Source organism: Dermacentor andersoni, chromosome 3 (assembly GCF_023375885.2).
Source record: "Dermacentor andersoni chromosome 3, qqDerAnde1_hic_scaffold, whole genome shotgun sequence".
Classification (NCBI taxonomy): domain Eukaryota; kingdom Metazoa; phylum Arthropoda; class Arachnida; order Ixodida; family Ixodidae; genus Dermacentor; species Dermacentor andersoni.
In genome coordinates, this window is record NC_092816.1 from 204725447 (window position 1) to 204733370 (window position 7924).

Consider the following 7924-nt stretch of genomic DNA (forward strand, 5'->3'; position numbering starts at 1 on the left):
TATCAAGCCATAGCAGTGCCGGTTCAAGTTGTCGGTGAAAATCAGGTGCAATATTTGGATGGGCAGACAAATGTACTGAGTACCAGGGTTTGCCTGTATTAACATGCTCATCAGCGAGGCTGCTGAGGGGCCTGACCAAACTGAAGTGCTCAAACCTGCATTGCCTGTTGCAGCTTGGTTCGTCAACATTGCAACTTGTTGCGTGTAATTGGTTAATGCAAGAAAATTAATCAAATTGCAGTGAGCATTACCGAGTAAAGAAAGTAATCATTGAATTACAATGTACACCAGAAACTGTATTTATAATTATGAGTAATTAATTTCACATAATTTGTCATGTGCAAGTCTCTGTAATGAATAATGTATTGAATGAATAGCATGCAGCTGTTGAGACATCACAATTTAAGTACACAATTGCATACTTGGAGAGTTAGCGGTTCTAATTCCTGGCCTAGTTTTTTTTTTCAGTAGTGTAACAAACACATTCGATTGTGCTGATGTGATGAGTCCACAAGCAGAGGCATAAGGTGGACACAGGTAAAGTGCAGGGCTGCCGTCATTGCTGCACCTTGCTACTCAACAAAAAGCCATCTGATTCATCTTTTGTGGCTAAAAAATGTCCACTATGGAACATCAGCCCAATCTGCCACGATTTTGCTTTGCCTGCTGTCCTGGGATTTATTTTGCAATGGTTGCACTCCCTCAAGGAAACTTCCACCTGCAGCATGAATTCCTAAATTCGGTGTGGTGCACTCAGATGGAAAATGCGACAGGAACCACGCACAATGCAATGAAATCCACACCACGTTAGGCAACCAGGAACGAACACTGCATTTCAATGGACCACCAATATCCGATCGATATACAGATAAAGATACAGAGCCTACAAGTCTGCTCTGAAGCAGGATGTTAGCGGATATCCACTAGATGTCCGGATAACGTCCACTTCCAATAAATTAAGTTCTGTGGACAAACAAAGAATGTCACATTTTGATCTATGCTCACAACCGATAAATTTTATTCACTGTATATGTCCTACACCATCAGATGTCATTACTAGGATGCCCGACATTGGACGTTATGTACTAAATATATGTACTTTCTTTGGTGTCAACAAAATAATGAAATCTTGATATGTGGTTATATGTGTTGCTGAATTGTCTCTTCAAAACGGCATACTTTTGAAAGTCCCCTGACAGCAATAAAATTAATCTATGGATGGCCCAAAGAGATCTATTACGTCCCACATCCAAATGAAGACATGCAGTAGATCTCGCAGTAATGTTGTAGTTGGCAAAGTTCTGAATTTGGTCGCCACGGATATGATTGAAATGTGCAACCAAGGTGGGAAATCTTTTTTTTTACAGGTGGTTGTGTCTGCTTTCCAGATGGGTGCTCTCTCTAAATTTACATAACATTTTAGGTTATGCTATAGAGACATCCCAGGACATTTCATCCTTACCATTTTCGACCCGCAGTTGTGCCTTCCAGAGGTTCTATCTTTTAATTTCCTACAAAGAGAAATATGCCTTTTCTGATATGTTCGAATTATAACACAATGCCATAACGTCTCCACCTCATTAATACACTGTGCTTCATATATGTCCTATTGGAATGAACCTTGAGAAGATTAATTAGTTAAATATCCCACCTGTGCCAGGCAGGTGATCATGATGAATGGAACTGCCCAATGCTCTTCCATGCCGTGATGTTCTGTGCAGGAAATTTCTCCCTTTTCCGGAAATTTTCAGCCACAAATTTAGATGATAGAGAAAAAGATAATTATTGCACAGAATTTTAAGATTGATGAAGCAAAATATTAGAATTATGCCTTTGAGCAAGCCACCACTTTCACAACCCACAGCACAGCCTTTTCAGTGCATGGGCTGAACTTGGGAGTCAGTCAGCTTCAAGTTCAATAGCCGTTGTTGCAAAGGAGCTGGTCTGGTGTTGGGTACAAATAAGGTGACATACTCAGAATCGCTACGAACCTGCAAGCCACCAGTGGTAGTTAATGTTAGAGCTGTGATGCTATACATATATGAATGTGTATACATAGCCTATGCAGGCAAAGTTCTGACTGTTGCAGAAGTCACGGGGCGCCTGTCTTATCGTGAGGTGCTTTTTACGTTGCGATGATAGAATGAATTTTTTAGAACTACTCTTTCAGGAGGGCACCTGTAGATGACAAATGAAAGTACCCGAGATTATAAAAATTTGTACTTTCGCCCAGAGGCGAAGCATCGATTGCGATAGCAAATAAACAGACAGCCATACGAAGGGTAGTAGCTTTATCGGCTGTTTAAACTGGTAAACATTTGCATACTAACTAAATTAACAAGCATGGTGTCAGCGTGCACAGGCAAACGTGAACACATCACACTCGATGACCGCGGACACTCGCTGTCAAAATGTGAGGAAGCACGACAGCAGCAGCGAGCGAAGTGACCTTCATGCTATTGCTTCAACGCGAACTTAGTGACAAGAACACAGCGAGCACACGCATACCCATTGGACCACAGATCTCCACTGAATGTCCAAAGGACGTCCTACAAACGATATTTTGACGTCCGTCGGACATCCCTAAAGTCCCGATGATGTACTACGGATGTCCATAGGATCGTCCGACGCAATTTCACATCCAACGAACGTTCATCGTACATCAAAATCAAATATTCGGACGTCCACAGGACCTTTGAAGATAACTCATTGGAGCACCAACGTCCTACAGATGTCCAGCAGAGATCTAAAACGGTACACTCGAACATCCCTTGAATATTCGGACGTCCAAGACATGTTTAAATACGAAGTATTATTATTGCATAATCCAGAGTACATCCTAAGGACATTTTTGTCAGGACTATGGGATGCTTCTGGGACATTTTACCAGTCGTTCAAAGGACGTTTGTGGGACACTTGGTTGTGGAATCAGTGTATCCACAGGGCGTCCATATTGATTATACGGCCCATTACTCAATGCTCCCATTGGGCCCGGGCCTGTAAGGTACTTTGAAAATAAATAAATTGCCATAATTGGGACGTTCCTCAGAATGGGCCCTAGCAGCGCAGCAAGCCTGCTGCAATTTACATACCATTAACAAAGTATGCTTGGCCTGGTTTTGTGATGGCTTGTGGGCAACGATGAAAAGGAACTGCATGGCTCTTCCATACATCCATCCCAGCGGTCCAATAAGGCGTCCAAATATTTTTGTCATGCAAAAGCTGAAGTACAAGGAGACAGGCCAGGAATGCAGCCCACTTCATCTCAAAGCACGTTAAATGAAGGCTGCACTGCAGCTAAGCATTTTGCACATGGTTCCCTGCTATGCTAAGCAAATACATTACATACAACTTGATAAAAATGCATTTCTTCAAAACACAAGGACATGCAAGCCATACTTTTTTGTGCTAATGGCACCCGCCGTGGTTGCTCAGTGGCTATGGTGTTGGGCTGCTGAGCACGAGGTCGCGGGATGGAATCCCGGGCACGGCGGCCGTATTTCGATGGTGGCGGAATGCGAAAACACCCGTGTACTTAGATTTAGGTGCACGTTAAAGAACCCCAGGTGGTCGAAATTTCCGGAGTCCTCCACTGCGGCGTGCCTCATAATCAGAAAGTGGTTTTGGCACGTAAAACCCCATAATTTAATATTTTTTTTCTGTGCTAATGGCAACGAAGCTACAGAACTAAGTTCTGCAGGCTGCTGAATCATTTGACAATATCATTAAAATACAGCATTTATTTCAATAAAACAGTTACAGGAAGATCAATAGTTTAACTCTGAAATGCACTCAGCAGTTTTCAGTAAAGCCCATCAATACAAACAAATAAAACTCAATAATTTCATCACACACGCTAAGCCATTAGGAGTTATTTATGCCGCACCATGGTTAGTTCAGCACAATGCTTTGGCGGGCTAGTTGGTGCGAATCCATGAATACTTTGTTTAGCGCAAAACAACAGACACAAGAAAGACGACCAGGATAAGGCGCTATTCTCAACTGACATCGTTTTATTGCGTCACTCCATTATAGACCGCTCAAACTAGAGGAACATGCGCAGTGAGCACCATGCGGTGTAGCCACCAACATCCGATCCCAAGAGCGCACTCATGCGACAGAATCCAAAAAACCAAATTCAGCGTTGTACAAGGTTATGGAAGGCACACTAATGCACTGTGCCCCCAATGACTGAATGAAAAAAGCTTCCGATAACTCTCGGGCGGTGGTGTCATGGTTCTTTTTCAAAATCGTGGTATCACGGAACATGGGTTTGCACTTGCATATTTTACAATGCTGAGCCAAATGGGAACCTGTGCCCGTTGGTATGGATCGCTCATGTTCTCTAAGGCGCTCATTAACACAGCGGTCTGACTGCCCTACATACACTTTGCCACATGACAAGGGAATCTTATAAACCACACCGACGCTGCAATCTACAAACTTCACGTGGTTCTTTTCACAATCAGGTTTTTTACTTGTTTTGGAAATACGGCTGCACAACATTGACAGTTTCTGAGGAGCGGAAAACACTACCGGAATTTGGTATCTAGTGGCGACATTCTTTAGATTGTGAGCCACTCTGTGGCAATACGGCACAACTTCAGGCCTCTTCTTTTGTGTGATGCAGTTACTTTTGTGCCTCTTCCCTTTCAGTTTCTGAAGCAATACCTCCGAGACTGACGTCACCACCACACTTGGGTAACCAGCAGCCTGCAGCCTGTTTAACTGTGCAATGAAACTCATGTTCGCAGAGTGATGACAAGATTTCATTAAGGAAGATTCTAAACACATCAAAGCAATGGCGCGTTTCACAGTCTTTGAGTGCGCAGCCGCGTAAGGTAAAAGTTCCTTACGTGCACGTGACGAGTACACCCAACAGGCGTGGCCGGTTTGTAAGGATAGCTGCAAATCTAAAAACTGGAGTTTACCGTCCCTAGATAGCTCATGTGTGAAAGTTACACCTTTGCCATTGTCATTGAACAGAGTTAAAATGTCAGCTACCGTCACGGAGCATTCGTTGTTAGTCTGTTTTATCACAACAAGAAAATCGCCAACATATCTAAAAATTTGAACCGAGTCATTGTTTAAGGCACTCTTAAGAGCGCGGTCGACAAACGATAAAAAAATATTACAAAGAGCAGGCGCCACACATGAACCAATACACACACCATTTTTCTGGATAAAAAGGTTATTTTTGAACCAGATAAAAGTTGCACTTAAATAAAATTCAAGAAGGGACATGAAACTTTCCGAAGACAACCCGGTCGCATTGCGAAAATCTACCTCGCCACTTTCTTCAATGCACGTCATCACACTGCGAAATAGCTCATCATGCGGTATTGAATAGTAAAGATCTTCGATGTCAACAGAAAAAATGTCGGCTACTGAATGGTTGTCTTCCAGAAAGAAAACAACATAGAATTCCGGTAGTGTTAATTTTACTGGAAAGTGGATATTTACTGGAAAGTTCAGAGGTGTACGTCTTAGCCATGAAGGAAACTACTCCAGATTTTCTGCAGGCCTGCTTCAGTGTTTGCACACAGTAAAGGTACGAAATATTTTATAGACGCACTGGGCATTAAAAAATTTACTACAGGATCCCTTAAGCAGTTGCAAACACGAACATTACTGGATAGTTCACAGATGCATAAGCAGTTACAAGACACTTGCTTCAACACAATACCAAGCTGATTTCATAGGTACTAGAAGTTACAAGACACCTGCTGTACTTGAATGGTCACAAACACAAATTTACCATAAGTGTTCATAGGCTTGAAGGCCTCTAAGCAAGTAAACAGAAGCTGAATGTGACCTTTCCGTAGTCACAGCCAAATATTGCTGAAGCCGTCACAGGTACCTTGGCGTCTACACAATTAACTAAAAGCTTGCAGCATGCTCGCTTCAGCAGTCATAGCCAGAAAAATGTATTATATGAGTTCACCCGTACCAAAAGCTAGGATTTCTGTAGGCTTGCTTCAGCGGCCACACACAAACACAATTTCATCCTAAAAATTCACGGGTATCAGACAGCCTCGATGGAAGTTACCAGAGGCAGAGCGTGGCTGTTCTTCCGTGGCAGCAGATACAAATACTTCACAGGTATCTTGGCGACTAAACATTTTATTAAGGCTCACTGCAGGCTGGGTCAGCGGTCGAAGACAACTCCATTGCAGTTCACGTGTACTAAGAAATTTAGTGGGGCATTTCTGTGGACTTGCTTGAATAGTCACAGAGACAAAAATTAAGCCAGAGTTCACGGGTACATCGGCCCATAAGGAAGACGCCACACGCTGGGTGAAGTCTTTCGTCCATAGTTTCAGATGCAGAACAGAAGAGATCCGGGGTACGCTACACAATTTACTAGTCATCCTGAAGGATCAGTTCCAGTGGTCGCAGACACGAAAATACACTGTTGAGATCAGAGGTACTAAGTTAGCAGATTTCCGTGGGCTTGTTTCTGTGCTGATCATCAACGAAGAATGATGCTGACCCAAAGCGACACCAGGCTGATGGCAGGAACACAGCATGGCTGTAAAGTATGCAATAAAAACGTGTTAGAAATGTATACGAAAATTGCTATCCATCATGTGCATGTTAACAACCTGCAAGTTCTAACAGCAACTTTGCTTCCTTGCGGCTTAATACAAACTCGTTTAGCTAACAGTTATCAGAAAAGAAGTAATGATTTCAGCTCTGCACAAAGATCATAGGAATTCTGGTCTCTACGTCAGCATAGCTATGTCAAGCGAGCAGATAACAGTAAATTATGTCGCAGTTTCGTCCGAAAAGCAAAGCCGCGATTGGGACAGCAAATTACCAGACGGCTATAATTAAGCAGATGTACGTACACGAGCGGGAAAATCTTCACCAATGCGCATGTCCCTGAGTTCTTAAGTTTGTGACCATTCCTTGATACTTCGATCTTATCGCGAAAAGCGAGCAACTTAAGAATGATCGGACGTGTATGTCCCTACTGGAATCTTCCAATTCTATGGCAACTTTCAATCTTGGGACAACTGATCAGTATCTTTTCTGCGAAAAACGCAGCACGGCTGCTTAGCAGTAAACTATTGTTTTCTTCAGGACATTCAGGAAGTCCGAACAAGATAAGATTATTTCGGCGCAAGCGGTTTTCAAGATCATTCTTGTCAACAAGTTTGTTGACCGTGTTACTTAGGAACAAGAATACGTTGGAAGACTCGGAAGGGGGAGTAATAACATCACTGGGTTTAGAAGACAGAGAAGATTCAAGGGCCGTTATCTTAGCAACAAGGGCAGTCACCTTGACTTCATTACTCGAGGAAGTTGTTTCCAAGGCGGCCACTTTTTCTAACAGAAAATCGACATTCTGAGTAAACGATGACATTTTAGATTGAAAATCCACAGCTGCATCTGTGTTAGGTGACGAGGATTCGAGAGCAGCAACCCGAGATTCTAAGTTTTGAAACCAAGAATCGATAGTCTGACGGAGGGCAGAGACGTCAAGAGCCATTTTTTCCTGTCCTGAAAGCAGTTTATTCAACATTTAGGCAACTGAGGACTCGTCATTATATTTCCGGAAATTTTGCGTAATGAATTACCGGCTAATCGGGTAGCTGGTCTGGTCCCCTGTGCTTTATTCTTGGGGCCAGGATTGAGTTCAACGTGCCCGCTTAAATACAGACTATTAATAATACACAATGCATAAATTGAGCATACAAAGACAAGGCCGTGACGGTGTGGGTAGCCAAGAATTGTAATACAGCTGGGGGGTTTCTTGCGCAGCATTGCAAAACGTGTGGTTGCGAACCTGTCTTAGAGGAATGCGTCATTCTTGGTCGCAGTCGTAATCAGCTCACAAGAGAAATCATCGAAGCAAAGGCTATCATTGGTCTGGGCCATGCATGTGTAAGCTCACCTTCATTATCATTATCAAGCAATG